Here is an 18,589-nt window from a genome sequence, read left to right on the forward strand (position 1 = left end):
AAATCATATCTCACAATCTAACCGTCGGATTGAGCTGAAATTTTGACAGCTGCTTTAAAACATCTTGAACTTCATTTTGAACTGTCGCGATCGGATTTGGACTTCTATAAAATTAAATATAATTTTCAGATCATTGCTGCTCCGTAATTCATTCTCGCGCAAAAGCTTTTCCATCTTTTCCTCGACAAAATGATACGTCCTATACAATAAAAATGGGAGCGCGTAATGCACACATGATGCATGAAATACAAACTAAAACTTAATTAAAACAAATGAATGCATGCAAAAACGACAATGAAATGATATGAAAATATGCAACACAAACATGAATATCAGGTAGCTCGCTCGATCAGGTGAAAGTTACCGATCGAGCGAGGCTTGAGATTCTTGGGCAGAAAATGTGATTTTTATTGCCCGCTCGATCAGTAGATTTTGCCCGATCGAGCGAGGCCAATGTTTGTGCAGACCCGAGAATTTTATATTTTTGCTCGCTCGATCGGCTGACTTTGTTCGATCGAGCGAGGCTCTGAAATTTTAAAAAAAATAATTTTTTTTTCTGCTCTTGATTTATTATTCTTTAATTGTTTGATTAATTGTTTAATTAATCATTAGCTGCCCTAAAATGAGATTAGCAATCTGAGGTCCCCACAACAGGTGGTATCAGAGCGTAGGTTCTGGACTGAGATAGAAGCTGAGCGGGGTAGAGTAAGTCATATGCATTTATAGTATTGCATGATTATGCAGTATTTGATTCGATGATTTACTAATTGCATGTGCTCTTGATCTACCTTTGAAATTAAATTGATTAATTTATTGATTTGTAAATTTTCAAATTCTTATCGATGTTATTATAAGAATTTCCTCAGGTGATGTAAGCACCCAGAATCGAAGAGAATATTGTTCTTTGGGTGATGTAAGCACCCCAGACTGACAGAGTTGTATGGCCAAACTGAACAAAATGGTATGGTCAGATTGAACAGAACTGTATTATTGCTCAACTGAATGAACTATCTCTGATTGAACAAAATAGAATATCAGCGAATGAATAGATATATTGCAGGTAGAAGTTGTTCTGAAGAACTGATGTTCAGATATCTGGAAGATACCGATTAATGATGTATCAGATTGATTGTCAACCAACTTCAACACCTAGCAACTAGCTGATAGATTTTGACGAAGAAATTCTGACAAAATAGAGGTATATTTATTTGTTGGTAAGTGCTTAGAACAGAGTTTTATTAATTTTTCTTTGCCACAACAGATAGAGATGATGAGAAGGAAAAAAAATACCTTTTAGAAGCTGAATATTTTGAGTATTGAAGAATGTCTTGTTAGATTTCAAGCCTATTATGATTTTTTGAATTGTAAATGATAATAATGAAGCTTGGGTTTTAGTTGTTTCATTATGGCTTGAATTGGAAGATTATGCCTGAATAAATGCTGATGACTGAAACATGTTATGAAAGACATAGTCTTGGTTACTAGAACTGAAGTTGAATGATGAAGCAAAAGGACTGAAATTGTAAAGATGCTACGATGTGTGAGAAAAACACGTATTTAACTAAAATTTCTATTCCAGAAGTATACAGAGAATCAGAATGAAATTGCACTTGAGAATGAAAGTACAGGTAACAAATTTATGTTGTTTTAACCTGTTTAATTTTTGGTGCAATAGATGATGATGCAATAATCGAATACAGATGAATAGAAGAATTGATGATAAGAAGCGATAAAATTAGATCAGCAAGAACATAACGTGCATATGAATAAGTTGATATGATATAGAATCTCGAATTAAGATTCTGTGATTTTGGTTTGATATATGATGTTTGATTACAGAAATATTCCGAAATCAGTATATTCGATGCATTAGATATGTTCAAGATCTAAATCAGCAGTGATAAGTATGCCAATGAATAGAGATTATGGAGATGTTCCAGTAATATTTTTGACTTTAGATTAAGTTGCGAACTGGAATTCAATAGTAGATTGATGAATTGATGAAATACCGGCGTGATGAGAATATGAACTAAATAGTGATTTTGAGGTTTAGAAAATAGAGGATGATATGAAAATCAGTTACAGATGAGTCTTTTCTTTGATTATGCTGAATCGATTAAATCAACTTGAGATTTAATTCTTGAATGATTGAATATTGATTGGCTCTCATGGCACATTGCTTTCGTTTAGAGCCTGTGTTGATTCACTCATTCTAAGTTATGCGATGCAAGTGAGTTGTTTTCACTTTGCAGAGTTTGTTATCCAGATGATTTGATTTTTGGATGACCTTGATTGAGGGATTTTCTCAATCTTGATTTATTCTTTTGATTTTGAGAATTCTTGATCCTTTGATGATATTTCAGCGTATTTTAAGATTGTTGGCTCGTAACTGATAGAAGAATTTGAATTTGATTCCTGAATTTTTGGGATTAGATGATATGAATTGTCTGTACTTAGAGATAGAAATGAGGAATGGACTAGACATCCGATGAATTGATTTTAGATTTCTGTGTATTCTGGTTTGACTATTCAGATGAATATATCCTCAATAAGAATGATTTTCGATTGGAAGTAAGTCAGAACTGTTCAGAGGATGAAATAAACACAGAAAGTAACTGAAGCGATGAGAATTCAGTACAGAATGCCAGATTAAGATATGAATTGAAGCCTCAGATCAGAATGAATGAATTCTATTATGATTGATTATCTGATTGTGCTTGATATTTCCGAAAAGAAATATCAGATTATGAAGAAAATACACAACAATGAATTTTGGATAAATCCAATAATTGTTTTATCAGAAGATAAAGCAAATAGAAGTAACCGAATTAGTACGTTTTCGAAGTTAAACGTACAGAGAGTTTCTGATGAAGTTGAAAATCGTTGACCAGAAGAGTTCAATGATAGTTTCGAAATTCCAGAATTGTGAAAAAGTATTTTGTGGAACTACCAAGATGACACAGTTATATGAAGTAAACAGGTGGTAGTTATGAACAGAGTAATTGCAAGTACTGGATACGATAATCTGTCTGTATGCACAAATCATTGAAGTATGATTAGATTCGTTGCAAGACGAATAGTAAGCCAAGAAATAATGTTCAGATTGAAACATTGGGTTTACTATTACTTTGTAATACAGATAATCCGAAGACTTTGAGTACTTTTTGAGGTAAAGGTACAATATGTTATCCTTGAATTGGAAGACTAATCAGAGAAGATGAATTGAATTTCGAGAATGAAATTTTATCTGTTATGATACCGATTATCAACAGCTCAGAATACGTTGAAATCTGAGAATACATCATATTATACTCTGATTACTAGATAGTCTGATAATCAGATTTGTAAAATAAACTGTATAAGATGTGAATAACAGCTATCTATTCAGATCTGTGAAGAAGATAGAGATATGATGAATTACAGGAATGATTAAAATCTATTGTCAGAATTAAGACTTTAGATTTATTCGACAAATGTGGCATCGATTGATTGATTGATGTTCTGAGAGTTGGTTATATGTGATTGCATTATACCATTTGTCGATTGATGGCTTATTTGAGTTGATTTTCTGGATATTGAGACTATTCTCAGAACTTTGATACCTGATTCGGTAATACTTGTCTTGATGTGTTGCCACTTGATAATTATAATTCCTGTAGCAGCTAATGAATCGATTTTGAGATAAGGTCATGATGATATGATGAAGGAAATTAGATTTCTTTGTGTTGGAATGATACTACTGAAGTATATGATATCAGATCAGACATGATTTGTTGTCAGCAGATCAGATTTGATTTGATGAACACAAAGGATGAATTTCACTGAATGAACTGTCAGACATAATTGATGATTTCATTGACCGAATGTATTCTTTTCCTGTTTAATAAGTTCAGTATCTAAGTGAAATAAGTATCAGTAGATTCTTCTTATGTACTTTATTCAGATGAGATAGATATTGACGAGATTCAAAGTTAAGTCGATTATTCGAAAAATCCTTGATTGAAGGAAGAAACAGCTCATAATAAATTCTTTTCAATGACTTAAAGTACAACTGAATAGATATCGAATACAAGAGAATAGAAGCAGATTCGAAGTAATAATCTGACATGAGATTGAAATATGAAGTGAAATATGAAATGCAAAGTTGGATGATTGAAGTGAGAATCACTTCAAATAATCATTCAGTCAATTAGATTTGATATTCCGGATGAATACGATTTCGAGGACGAAATCATTTATTAGAGGAGAGGAATTGTAAGGCCTGAAAATATTAAATTATTAATTATGGAATTTGAGAATTAAATTCCATATTAAGGGCTAATATTGATTTGAGAAGTTATGGAAATGATAGATTTAATTTTCGAGCTGAAAATATTTAATTTGAGAATTTATGGATTTTGAGAAGTAAATTCCGAGAATTCTTAAATTAAAAGAATAAATATTCGATTTGAATATTTATGGGATTTAAGATTAAATTCCATGTTTCGGGAATTAACGAAGATTAATTTTGAAGATACAACCCGATCAGGGACTGATTTGAAAATATCGAAGTTGCAAAGGCTAAAGTGCAAACGGTCGGGATTATTTAATTAATACTAATTTAATTTATTTTAATCCGAGTATATTTAATTTGGGAATATTTAGAGTTTTGATTTTAATTCTAATATTCTTAAATTATTTTGGATTGAAATTGAATTAAAAAGAAGGTCGAGGACTTAATTGCAATTAATGAAGACTTGAGGGACTAAATTGCAAATATGCAATACATATCTGATTTTCTGAAGCTTACTCAGCCTTGATACGTGTATGTCAATATCAGATTCAGAAATGAGAACAGAGGAGCTCGAACCCTCTTCCATTTCCTTTGCTTTTCGATTTTCAAATGTCGATAACTTTTGTTTCGCTTGTCCGATTTTGATTCCGAAAGATATTCTGGAATTCTTGCGACAAAGCCTTTGTATTTATGTAAGTATTTAATCCTTTCGGCATGTTTTGAAGAACAAAATATGGCAGAGATCAGATTATGAAACTATGTTGTGTTTTTGAGTTCGTATGTCGTTCGATATCGCAGTCGGATTGGAAATGAATTAAGAAACGAACTTGTCATGTTTTCAGCATGTTTTTGACTTGTTAACATGTGATTATAGCTGCTGATATGTGAAGTATGAATGATATGAAGTGATTAGAAGTTGATAAGAAGTTCATAATGAATTCGATACCGAGTCGGTTCCCGATTTTCAATCGCTACAACACCGGTTGATGTTTTAGGATCAGTTTTGATAACCAAAGATTGAATTGAGATGTTAGGGAAATGTTAGCGATGATATAGCATTTTTATTTCTCAGTTTCAGTCACGTTTGAAAGACGAACGATGCAAGACTCCAAGTTATATCGAATAAGAAAAAGTTAAAGTTTGAAATGATGTTGATTGAATCTATATTGATGAGTTTGATTCAATTCTGAAATGATTGAATAGAATGAGGTTTGATTTGCATGTTTTTGATGATATGTTTCAGAGTTTAATAGGAGACTATTGACTCAAGAACCTCAACTTGAAACCAAAGAAGAAGTGATCAAGATGGAAGCGAATGTGAGTGAAGATGATTGATGTTTGCATGATCAGATTCTTGTAGGCGTTGTTGTCGTACTTCCTATCCAGATGTGGAACATTGTCAACTCGAGAATGAAAGGTATAATGACGACATCGCGAGTCAGGGACTGTGAAACTCAAGAACGACTATGATTCTTGCTCTTGAGGTAGAACTTATGTTATTGTCGATCCATCACAGGTAGTGGATCTTTATTGCTTTTGATATGATTGTATATTGAGTTGATTCTATGCCAAGGTTGCGGTTAACCTTATTTGCGAGTCATTTACGAACTCGTTAGATGGATATCCATGTCAAGATCATTTACGAATATTGATGGCAATGAAGTGATAAGAATCAATTCTTGAGATAAGCGCGCTATATAAATTGAAATTGTGATTTGAAGTTGAGTCGATTTATGCATTATTTTTACTCTATTCTTGAGTTGATATGTTTAGAGATGATATGAATTTATTTAATGCATTTATATGTCGATTATACTGAGAATGATTTCTCACCGGAGTTTATCCGGCTGTTGCTTTGTTTTGTATGTGTGCATTGCAACAGGTGGGGCAGGAGCTTGGTTGAGAGAACATTGATAGCTCGGGAGAGAGATGTAGCAAGTGTGGACTCGGGTTTATAATTTAAAGCTTGGTATAGTGATAGCATCAAACATAGCAAGAACTTAAGACTTGAAGTTTTTTATGCTATGTTGAATAGCTTGTAGTTTTATATCTCTTAAGCTATTCATTTGATGTAATACATGTATGATTTGATGATAGGAACTTGGTATATGAAAGTATGCATGTTCTCAGAATTTATTATATGTTTAGACTTGAATTTGAATGAGAAAATCATGCTATGGTTTCACGTTTTGACAGCAAAGATCAGCAGCAGATTTTGAGTAAAGGGTAGCTCGCTCGATCGGGTGAAAGTTACCGATCGAGCGAGGCTTGTGATTCTTGGGCAGAAAATGTGATTTTTATTGCCCGCTCGATCGGTAGATTTTGCCCGATCGAGTGAGTCCAATGTTTGTGCAGACCCGAGAATTTGATATTTTTGCTCGCTCGATCGGCTGACTTTGCCCGATCGAGCGAGGCTCTGAAATTTTAAAAAATTTTTTTTCTACTCTTGATTTATTATTCTTTAATTGTTTGATTAATTGTTTAATTAATTATTAGTTGCCCTAAAACGAGATTAGCAACCCGAGGTCCCCACAACATGTGGTATCAGAGCGTAGGTTCTGGACTGAGATAGAAGCTGAGCGGGGTAGAGTAAGTCATATGCATTTATAGTATTGCATGATTATGCAGTATTTGATTCGATGATTTACTAATTGCATGTGTTCTTGATCTACCTTTGATATTAAATTGATTAATTTATTGATTTGTAAATTTTCAAATTCTTATCGATGTTATTATAAGAATTTCCCCGGGTGATGTAAGCACCCAGAATCGAAGAGAATATTGTTCTTTGGGTGATGTAAGCACCCCAGACTGACAGAGTTGTATGGCCAGACTGAACAGAATGGTATGGTCATATTGAACATAACTGTATTATTGCTCAACTGAATGAAATATCTCTGATTGAACAAAACAGAATATCAGCGAATGAATAGATATATTGCAGGTAGAAGTTGTTCTGAAGAACTGATGTTCAGATATTTGGAAGATACCGATGAATAATGTATCAGATTGACTGTCAACCAACTTCAAGACGTAGCAACTAGCTGATAGATTTTGACGAAGAAATTCTGACAAAATAGAGGTATATTTATTTGTTGGTAAGTGCTTAGAACAAAGTTTTATTAATGTTTCTTTGCCACAACAGATAGAAATGATGAGAAGGAAAAAAAAATATACCTTTTAGAAGCTGAATATTTTGAGTATTGAAGAATGTCTTGTTAGATTTTAAGCCTATTATGATTCATTGAATTGTAAATGATAATAATGAAGCTTGGGTTTTAGTTGTTTCATTATGGCTTGAATTGGAAGATTATGCCTGAATAAATGCTGATGACTAAAACATGTTATGAAAGACATAGTCTTGGTTACTAGAACTAAAGTTGAATGATGAAGCAAAATGACTAAAATTGTAAAGATGCTACGGTGTGTGAGAAAAAAACGTATTTATCTACAATTTCTATTCCAGAAGTATACAGAGAATCAGAATGAAATTGCACTTGAGAATGAAAGTACAGGTAACAAATTTATGTTGTTTTAACCTGTTTAATTTTTGGTGCAATAGATGATGATGCAATAATCGAATACAGATGAATAGAAGAATTGATGATAAGAAACGATAAAATTAGATCAGCAAGAACATAACGTGCATATGAATAAGTTGATATGATATAGAATCTCGAATTAAGATTCTGTGATTTCGGTTTGATATATGATGTTTGATTACAGAAATATTCCGAAATCAGTATATTCGATGCATTAGATATGTTCAAGATCTAAATCAGCAGTGATAAGTATGCCAATGAATAGAGGTTATGGAGATGTTCCAGTAATATTTTTGACTTTATATTAAGTTGCGAACTGGAATTCAATAGTGAATTGATGAATTGATGAAATACCGACGTGATGAGAATATGAACTAAATAGTGATTTTGAGGTTTAGAAAATAGAGGATGATATGAAAATCAGTTACAGATGAGTCTTTTCTTTTATTATGCTGAATCGATTACATCAACTGGAGATATAATTCTTGAATGATTGAATATTGATTGGCTCTCATGGCACATTTCTGTCGTTTAGAGCCTGTGTTGATTCACTCATTCTGAGTAATGCGATGCAAGTGAGTTGTTTTCACTTTGCAGAGTTTGTTATCCAGATGATTTGATTTTTGGATGACCTTGATTGAGGGATTTTTTCAATCTTGATTTATTCTTTTGATTTTGAGAATTCTTGATCCTTTGATGATATTTCAGCGTATTTTAAGATTGTTGGCTCGTAACTGATAAAAGAATTTGAATTTGATTCCTGAATTTTTGGGATTAGATGATATGAATTGTCTGTACTTAGAGATAGAAATGAGGAATGGACTAGACATCTGATGAATTGATTTTAGATTTCTGTGTATTTTGGTTTGACTATTCAGATGAATATATCCTCAATCAGAATGATTTTCGATTGGAATTAAGCCAGAACTATTCAGATGATGAAATAAACACAGAAAGTAACTGAAGCGATCAGAATTCAGTACAGAATGCCAGATTAAGATATGAATTAAAGCCTCAGATCAGAATGAATGAATTCTATTATGATTGATTATCTGATTGTGCTTGATATTTCCGAAAAGAAATATCAGATTATGAAGAAAATGCACAACAATGAATTTTGGATAAATCCAATAATTGTTTTATCAGAAGATAAAGCAAATAGAAGTAACCGAATTAGTACGTTTTCGAAGTTAAACGTACAGAGAGTTTCTGATGAAGTTGAAAATCGTTGACCAGAAGAGTTCAATGATAGTTTCGAAATTCCAGAATTGTGAAAAAGTATTTTGTGGAACTACCAAGATGACACAGTTATATGAAGTAAACAGGTGGTAGTTATGAACAGAGTAATTGCAAGTACTGGATACGATAATCTGTCTGTATGTACAAATCATTGAAGTATGATTAGATTCGTTGCAAGACAAATAGTAAGCCAAGAAATAATGTTTCAGATTGAAACATTGGGTTTACTATTACTTTGTAATACAGATAATCCGAAGACTTTGAGTACTTTTTGAGGTAAAGGTACAATATGTTATCCTTGAATTGGAAGACTAATCAGAGAAGATGAATTGAATTTCGAGAATGAAATTTTATCTGTTATGATACCGATTATCAACAGCTCAGAATACGTTGAAATCTGAGAATACATCATATTATACTCTGATTACTAGATAGTCTGATAATCAGATTTGTAAAATAAACTGTATAAGATGTGAATAACAGCTATCTATTCAGATCTGTGAAGAAGATAGAGATATGATGAATTACAGGAATGATTAAAATCTATTGTCAGAATTAAGACTTTAGATTTATTCGACAAATGTGGCATCGATTGATTGATTGATGTTCTGAGAGTTGGTTATATGTGATTGCATTATACCATTTGTCGATTGATGGCTTATTTGAGTTGATTTTCTGGATATTGAGACTATTCTCAGAACTTTGATACCTGATTCGGTAATACTCGTCTTGATGTGTTGCCACTTGATAATTATAATTCCTGTAGCAGCTAATGAATCGATTTTGAGATAAGGTCATGATGATATGATGAAGGAAATTAGATTTCTTTGTGTTGGAATGATACTACTGAAGTATATGATATTAGATCAGACATGATTTGTTGTCAGCAGATCAGATTTGATTTGATGAAAACAAAGGATGAATTTCACTGAATGAACTGTCAGACATAATTGATGATTTCATTGACCGAATGTATTATTTTCCTGTTTGATAAGTTCAGTATCTAAGTGAAAGAAGTATCAGTAGATTCTTCTTATGTACTTTATTCAGATGAGATAGATATTGACGAGATTCAAAGTTAAGTCGATTATTCGAAAAATCCTTGATTGAAGGAAGAAACAGCTCAGAATAAATTCTTTTCAATGACTTAAAGTACAACTGAATAGATATCGAATACAAGAGAATAGAAGCAGATTCGAAGTAATAATCTGACATGAGATTGAAATATGAAGTGAAATACGAAATGCAGAGTTGGATGATTGAAGTGAGAATCACTTCAGATAATCATTCAGTCAATTAGATTTGATATTCCGGATGAATACGATTTCGAGGACGAAATCATTTCTTAGAGGGGAGGAATTGTAAGGCCCAAAAATATTAAATTATTAATTATGGAATTTGAGAATTAAATTCCATATTAAGGGCTAATATTGATTTGAGAAGTTATGGAAATGATAGATTTAATTTCCGAGCTGAAAATATTTAATTTGAGAATTTACGGATTTTGAGAAGTAAATTCCGAGAATTCTTAAATTAAAAGAATAAATATTCGATTTGAATATTTATGGGATTTAAGATTAAATTCCATGTTTCGGGAATTAACGAAGATTAATTTTGAAGATACAACCCGATCAGGGACTGATTTGAAAATATCGAAGTTGCAAGGGCTAAAGTGCAAATGGTCGGGATTATTTAATTAATCCGAATTTAATTTATTTTAATCCGAGTATATTTAATTTGGGAATATTTAGAGTTTCAATTTTAATTCTAATATTCTTAAATTATTTTGGATTGAAATTGAATTAAAAAGAAGGCCGAGGACTTAATTGCAATTAATGAAGACTTGAGGGACTAAATTGCAAATATGCAATACATATCTGATTTTATGAAGCTTACTCAGCCATGATACGTGTATGTCAATATCAGATTCAGAAATGAGAACAGAGAAGCTCGAACCCTCTTACATTTCCTTTGCTTTTCGATTTTCAAACGTCGATAACTTTTGTTTCGCTTGTCCAATTTTGATTCCGAAAGATGTTCTGGAATCCTTGCAACAAAGCCTTTGTATTGATGTAAGTATTTAATCCTTTTGGCATGTTTTGAAAAACGAAATATGGCAGAGATCAGATTATGAAACTATGTTGTGTTTTTGAGTTCGTATGCCGTTCGATATCGCAGTCGGATTGGAAATGAATTAAGAAACGAACTTGTCATGGTTTCAGCATGTTTTTAACTTGTTAACATGTGATTATATCTGCTGATATGTGAAGTATGAATGATATGAAGTGATTAGAAGTTGATAAGATGTTCATAATGAATTTGATACCGAGTCGGTTCCCTATTTTCAATCGCTACAACACCGGTTGATGTTTTAGGATCAGTTTTGATAACCAAAGATTGAATTGAGATGTTAGGGAAATGTTAGCGATAATATAGCATTTTTATTTCTCAGTTTCAGTCACGTTTGAAAGACGAACGATGCAAGACTCCAAGTTATATCGAATAAGAAAAAGGTGAAGTTTGAAATGATGTTGATTGAATCTATATTGATGAGTTTGATTCAATTCTGAAATGATTGAATAGAATGAGGTTTGATTTTCGTGTTTTTGATGATATGTTTCAGAGTTTCAGACTATTCCAAACTTGCATGGCCAGCTGTCCAAAAATAATACGTCATTGGTGACATCACTGATGGGACTTTGGAGGATCCGAAGTCAGGAACGGAGGCTCCAAAGTCGGGTTCGGAGGCTCCAAACTTCGCTTATAAATAGGGGGCCGAGATTTCATTTTTAAGCGTGCCTCTCCGTTTTCTCTCTCAATTCCTTAGCCTTCTAGCTTAGATCTATGGAATTCTAGACGTCCTTTTGGGATTCCGGAAGTGGCATAGCGATCCTGGCGTCGTAGCGGAGCTGTGCCTAAGTTTTGAGGCAGTCGCCATAAGCGGGCTGCCGACGGATGCAGGTATAGCTATGGTCTCCTTAAATTATTTAGGAGTATGCAATAGCTTAGTTGAGGCTTTTAGAGCATATTGAATGATGCATGAGTATTTGCATTGTAGAGGTTATGATAGGCTTGGAACCTAGAGTGGGACAGCTAAGACTGCCTGTAATAAGGTACGTATGTATTGACTGAGATAGCCATCGGGTTTTGCATGATTATATGTTGCATTTGTGTGTCATATTATTATGCAGCATATGCATATCATATTGTGCCTGTCCATCTTTTGAGACGAGCCACGTAGGGCCGCTCAGCCCTGTTCGGACGATCAATGTCGAGCGCCCCGCGACCAACGGGTTAGCCGGCACTGGAATCTATAAGACACGGTCTACGTCCATTAGGAATGAGCAGTGTACGCAGGGTTTGATTCTGGGGTTGTACCACTCATGTCCTAGGCGCCATTACTGAGCTGTTTTATACAGTTATCCCAGACATGGATACCCTGTCATTTGCATGCATCATATTTGTATGTTTTTACCCGTGCTTTTGTATTGAGCTTAGAGCTCACGTCCAGTCTTTTCTGTGTATCTGAACACCCCATTCGACGGGGCAGGTGTAGGTGTAGGACTGAGAACTAGGAGCTTGGAGTGGCCAGTGACCTTGGAGACAGCGGGATTAGCTGTAGGTATTGCCCTTGGGCTTATTTATTCGATTGGGTTGTATAATCGAATTTGTTTAACCGGTTGTATTCTGCCGGTTTATTTTTATTGAAGTCTTCCGCAACAATTTATTTAATGCATGTTTAATTATGCTCTTAACTCTGATTAGGTAGTGGATCCGGGTTGGATCGCTACATTTATTGTTCTCCCCCCCCCCCTTCAAAGATTTCGTCCTCAAAATATAGGGTAAAACCTCGAGAACGTATTAAAACCCTCACTTGCATGCTTGGTCGAATAGCTTTCGACACATTCAGACTCTTACAAGTTTCGTTAACATTAAACCACTTTCAACATTCCTTAACTCCTCAGTGAATTATGAAAGCTTCTGCGCTACTATACGAATGTCCAACTTCCTTGACACCAATGTATCACAACACTGATACATCTTCTGTCCTGATTACGATCTCTCTGATCACGAAGGATACAACACCCGCTTGATCGAGATCATCGTCCCACTGAAAATTTTAAACTAACAAAAACAAAGTCATAACCTGACTGGCTTACGACATTCGTCGAGTCACTAACTGAATCTAACCATCTAATGGTTCCAAAAAGCTCTCGGTGCATAACACCTATAGTCAGAAAACACCAATCCCAACACTGCTCTTGACACAGAATCACGATTTTCTCTTCAAGAGAATCTAGTTGACACAAAGCTATGCTCCAACGTAACTGCTTAACACGATTTCCAGACTGGTCATCCTTCCCATGCTCCACCGAAGCAAACAAGCTTCCCAAGCAATACTGGGAATTCAGCCCACCATGTTTAGTGCTAATCACAGTTCATGTTTCTCTGTATAACTCAACGCTATATAATGATGAAAACTATCATCGCTCACAAATAATGACTCTAAGTCATCTCTTAACCACTGGCTTGCGAAGCCACACATACACTGCAATGGAAGTCATCATGCCTCTGATGATCTATATCATCTCGACCATAAGTTATTCACCCATGAATTCCAATCGATGGACATCCTCCTGATAGTTTTACATACTCGCAATCACTGTACACACATCAAGACTAAGGCAAGATCCTACCAATATGATCGACTGGGACATTCCACAGTGCACAGTCATATGGAAACGCTTCCTATTCCATCTCGAAACTCGACAGTCATTGCACCTGGTATAACTCACCTCAGAGTCTCTGATGACACCATCATCACTAGTTACCGATCATGCACCTGAACATTGTCCATTATGAAAATGCAATATCCTTGACAAACAGTCTGCACGGATGTGACTCACTGACTGGAAAGAACGAATTCGATCCGTCCCGATCTTGCGAAGTCTTCGATCCCAGAGGCAACTTCGTTGGCTACTAAGTCGATCCTTGACTATCTCAGTCACCTCAGAGAAATCGCACATCACTCGCTGAAAGATTAGTGACACAACCTGCTAGACCTCAAAAACTAGATCCTCGCTAATGTCACTTCCCACGATTAGACAACTGATGTCTCTTTGCTAATGTCCATTAGCTTTTCCAACACTCGTCGGATTCAACGTAACGGTTTTAACACAAGAACACTCCGTCGAAATTTTCTGTTGGCACCCTTGATATCGTTGTTAGTGGACAATTCTCACATGAAGCAGAAATCTTGATCCCTTCCGTTACTCAATCCCGACTAAGCGATTACTATCACTAAGCAATTGCTGGAATCAATATCAGTCTCTTCTTAGCAACAAACAATATCCTGGGAAACTACAAACTCCCTTGCTTGTCTCTACTATCAAGTTATCGTTTAACTTGACCATACAAGTCTCATTGCAATCATCCCCGATTACAGCAATCCTGAATTATTCATCTCTGGCAACCTTAGATACTAAATTACCCAAATCGTCGACTGCTCTGAGATCGTACAGTGTACCATTCCCCTTAAGCACTACCCGACAAAATACTATCCCAAGTATTTCTTAATTTCTAAGCCCTGTTCGTCACAGATTGGTTTCACTAATCGATCCCGTCGATTCCACTGTGGCTCACACTTAGCTCAACAGTGAAACTCAAATCAGACTACCACTGATCATCAACACCTATGTGGCTCGATCAATACTCTTGACTCGGCTGCCACAAGTCTACTATTCCCAACACTTGGAATACCCAAATCGCTCTGGTTTCAACACACCCATACTTGATAATCAGACAATAGTTATTATTAATCTATCGACACAATATCGTACCTTACTACTGACAGCTGCCTCGTACACTGGACTTAATCACCCTAACTCTGACAGAGTTAGACAATGCCTAATGCAATCACTAGACTCACTATCCTTGCCTCGTTCATTCAGAATGAACTCCACGGTTCGTCAAGTCCAAGAATTACTACTAATGAATCCCAAAGATTCCCAAAAATATCCGGACACGCTCTTGATTATATCCCTCGCTAAGATTGTGTAACAATTTAAGACTGACACAACTTAGTATGATAACCCACCTGGACAACCACCAAGGCTTCACGGTTATAGGACATGCTTCCTCCTCGTCTTAAATAGTCCTGTACAATCCTTAGCATTTGATATAATCCACCACTGAGGAAAACTCTCATCGCTGGAAAATACTCTCATCCGATTCAATGTCTCAGATAGTCTACAACCACATCTCTTGGATCGCCATATCACAAAAGAATCCAATCATCTACTAGATCCACTAGTCTAGAAGTATCTCATAGGTCAAAACCTATCCGCTCAGAGCACACCCTCGTCAAGAAAATCCCTCCAAGACTGGTTCTCACAGCAGAAAATTCAAACTAATATCTCTGACAAAAGCCAGACGATATCTAAATCATTGATATAAAACCTGATATCTAATCCAAGGTCATACCACGTCGTGACTGTTACCAAAACTCTAGACTGAGTAGTCTTCCTACTGCCAATCCTGAAGCACAAAGGCTCACAGGTAACCTCTAAAGTAAAAAGACTCCCAGAGTAACACTGGCATAGGGTCGCGCCCCATCACGTCTAGTCATGGTCATAGTCCACAACTCTCGGCATATACTCGACCTGGCATCCTGATGGAATCCCATCATTACAAGTATCAACCTAACGAAGGTCAGACAACTTGTTGTTCTAAGAAAACAACCTAGAACAAAGCCCAATGTTCTATACTGAACAATATTCCCATGCCTCTAGAGAATTCCACTCATTGTTGGCACTATCTTAGCCCACCGACTAACTAGGTCAATCATAGAAAAACGCCTAGACTAACCTCAAGTCAAACAGTTACAATCGGCACACTCAAACCCCATGAGTTACCGCAGTTGAACACTAATCTACTATCGTCATGCCAAAACATAGCAGAATCATGCAATCATCCATGAATTGCTGAAATAATAATACACGTATCATTGTTTCAAGTTATGTACAATTTCTTTATTATAATCCCATGTAATACATACAGTATTCAAAATACAATGAAAATGTACAACCATAAACTTGAAATGATGCAATCAAAGTATGATGATTCATTACAACAGAAATACTATTTACCACTACAACAATACAGTATTTAAATCATCGTACTAGTCTTCGCTTCTCGAGCATGAAGCTTCTAATCGACACACTCATCAATGCAAGCGTAATCCTGCCCAATATCTTTCGGCATCTCGTCCTGCCACGACTCCCGGAGAAATAACTCGAGCTTGCTAACCAGCTATGCTCTGCATCAGTGCCTATCAGTCTACCTCTTCTGCTCACGATCTACCGTCAGCGTTCTTCTTGTATTCATATCATGCCTTTGAACATGAAGTTTCCCGTGCGCCTACCGAAAGCATCGATACATGCGTACCGACAAAACCATGTTCTGCATGAGTTTAAAGACCTTACCTTCGAAACCAGTCATACCTTAGCCACTTGAGGCATTCCCTGGTGAAGGTCTTTATGACAATCTCTCCAACTACGAGTGGAGAATCTTCAGAGTAGTGTCATCATGGTAATGACTATACAGATGCAAACATCAAGTAAGTCCCCACCAATCCTTTGCCACTGCCTCTGGAATCTGGTACTCGATCCAAAGCTAGGATCCATATGAGTAAAAGTCTTGAAAGCTCGGACACGATCCATCGCTCATGTCCGTACTAGCTGGAATCCCACAAGACAAATCTTCAGAAATCCTGCCGATGATGATAGTCTTCGGGCAACCTAATCACCGCATCATCACCTCTTCCAAGATCTCATCAATCCTATAAAGATAACCAAAAGTCTCATAACTATCTCCCAAGTCTCTTGCATGCAGCTCTGATACCAATAAATGTAGCGACCCAACCCTGATCCACTACATAATCAGAGTTCAGAGCATAATTAAACATGCATTAAATAAATTGATGCGGAAGACTTCAATAAAAACAGACCGGCAGAATAAGACTGGTTAAACAAATTAGATTATACAATTCAATCGAATAAATAAGCCCAAGGGAAAAACCTACAGCTAATCCTGCTTTCTCCAAGGTCACTGGCCACTCCAAGCTCCTGGGGCTCAGTCCTACACCTATACCTGCCCCGTCGAATGGGGTGTCCAGATACACAGAAAATACTGGACATGAGCTCTAAGCTCAATACGAAAGCACGGGTAAAAACATACTGTGACGACCCGGTTCTTAATCTCTCAAATCACAAAATTAATCCAAAATCATGAATTAAATCTAACTTTAAGCTATAAAGAAAAGGAAAAGAAAATAAATTTTTTTTTAAAAAAATGAGCAGCGCTCGCGCGGCTAAAAAGTGCCGCGCAAGCGCACCCTGTTTTACTCAAAACAGAGGTGCAGCTTGGGGCTGCGCGCGAGCTGCACTTTTCTACAGCTCGGGCGCGGTCCTGGGCAGAAAAATATTCAGAAATTCTCAATCTTTTCTCAGCTTAGAAAACATTTTCAATCATCTATACCAAGTCTAAGAAATCTCATACAAATTCCAAAATGCATTAGACAAGGTAAATGAAGTCACGAACAAGAGCATAAACATTTCTCAAACTTGAGTTTACTCAAATAGTTCAAACTATATTACAAAAGCAAAGAACCACACTCTAAACAAAGTTCAAGTATAATACATAGCCAAGGAGTAGAAACTCTAGACAATAACTCAACTCCAACAGTTCATACATCCACTCTTGTTCTTAACATAAAGTTAACAACATCTTGACTTCTAATCCGGATCATCACTCTAATCTCTCATCCCTTGTTCTTCAAGTTCGCTTTTGTCCAGTTCCAATCCCGCCTATTTCCATGACACATACAACACAACAATAGCCGGATAACTCCGGTGAGAAATACATTTCCCAGTAAAAGCATCTAAACATGCATATACAACATATATCAAGCTCATGATATAAATAAAGACAATGAATGTTTTAAAAACAAGGTTTATTCAAGAATTCTCTCATTTCGTCGGTTGGGATCCCGAGAAGAAGATATCATAGCTAACCACCGACTCTCCTGATTGAGGTGGGGCTTCTTATCCTACTTCTCTAGACTTTGAATCCACTATATATGCACTTCAGACGCTAGGCTACGTCAACCACCCAGGCCATACATATATAATCCCTCAAATCGTCTATTCGAACGTTTTCGTTCATTTCAAAATCAAGGAATAAGTCTTGCAAGATGAATGCAACATATATCATCATAAAAGCATTCATTAACATCAAAGACTCATTCACCAAATCATAGAAGAGCATATAAAAGCAAATAAGTATGTGATTTAGGGAACTCAATACAAACCATCCCGAATTGTAATCCCAATCGAATAATAGTTCACTTTTACCTTTCAAATGAGATGTTTAAGATGTCTTCTAGCTTCTCAAAATCTGTACAAGTATCAACCATAAACCTATTCTCAAAATCTGCTCAAACTTCAACTAAACTTCAAGGAAAAACGCTACCAAC

The sequence above is a fragment of the Henckelia pumila genome, chromosome 1 (assembly GCF_033568475.1).
Source record: "Henckelia pumila isolate YLH828 chromosome 1, ASM3356847v2, whole genome shotgun sequence".
In the NCBI taxonomy this organism is placed as follows: domain Eukaryota; kingdom Viridiplantae; phylum Streptophyta; class Magnoliopsida; order Lamiales; family Gesneriaceae; genus Henckelia; species Henckelia pumila.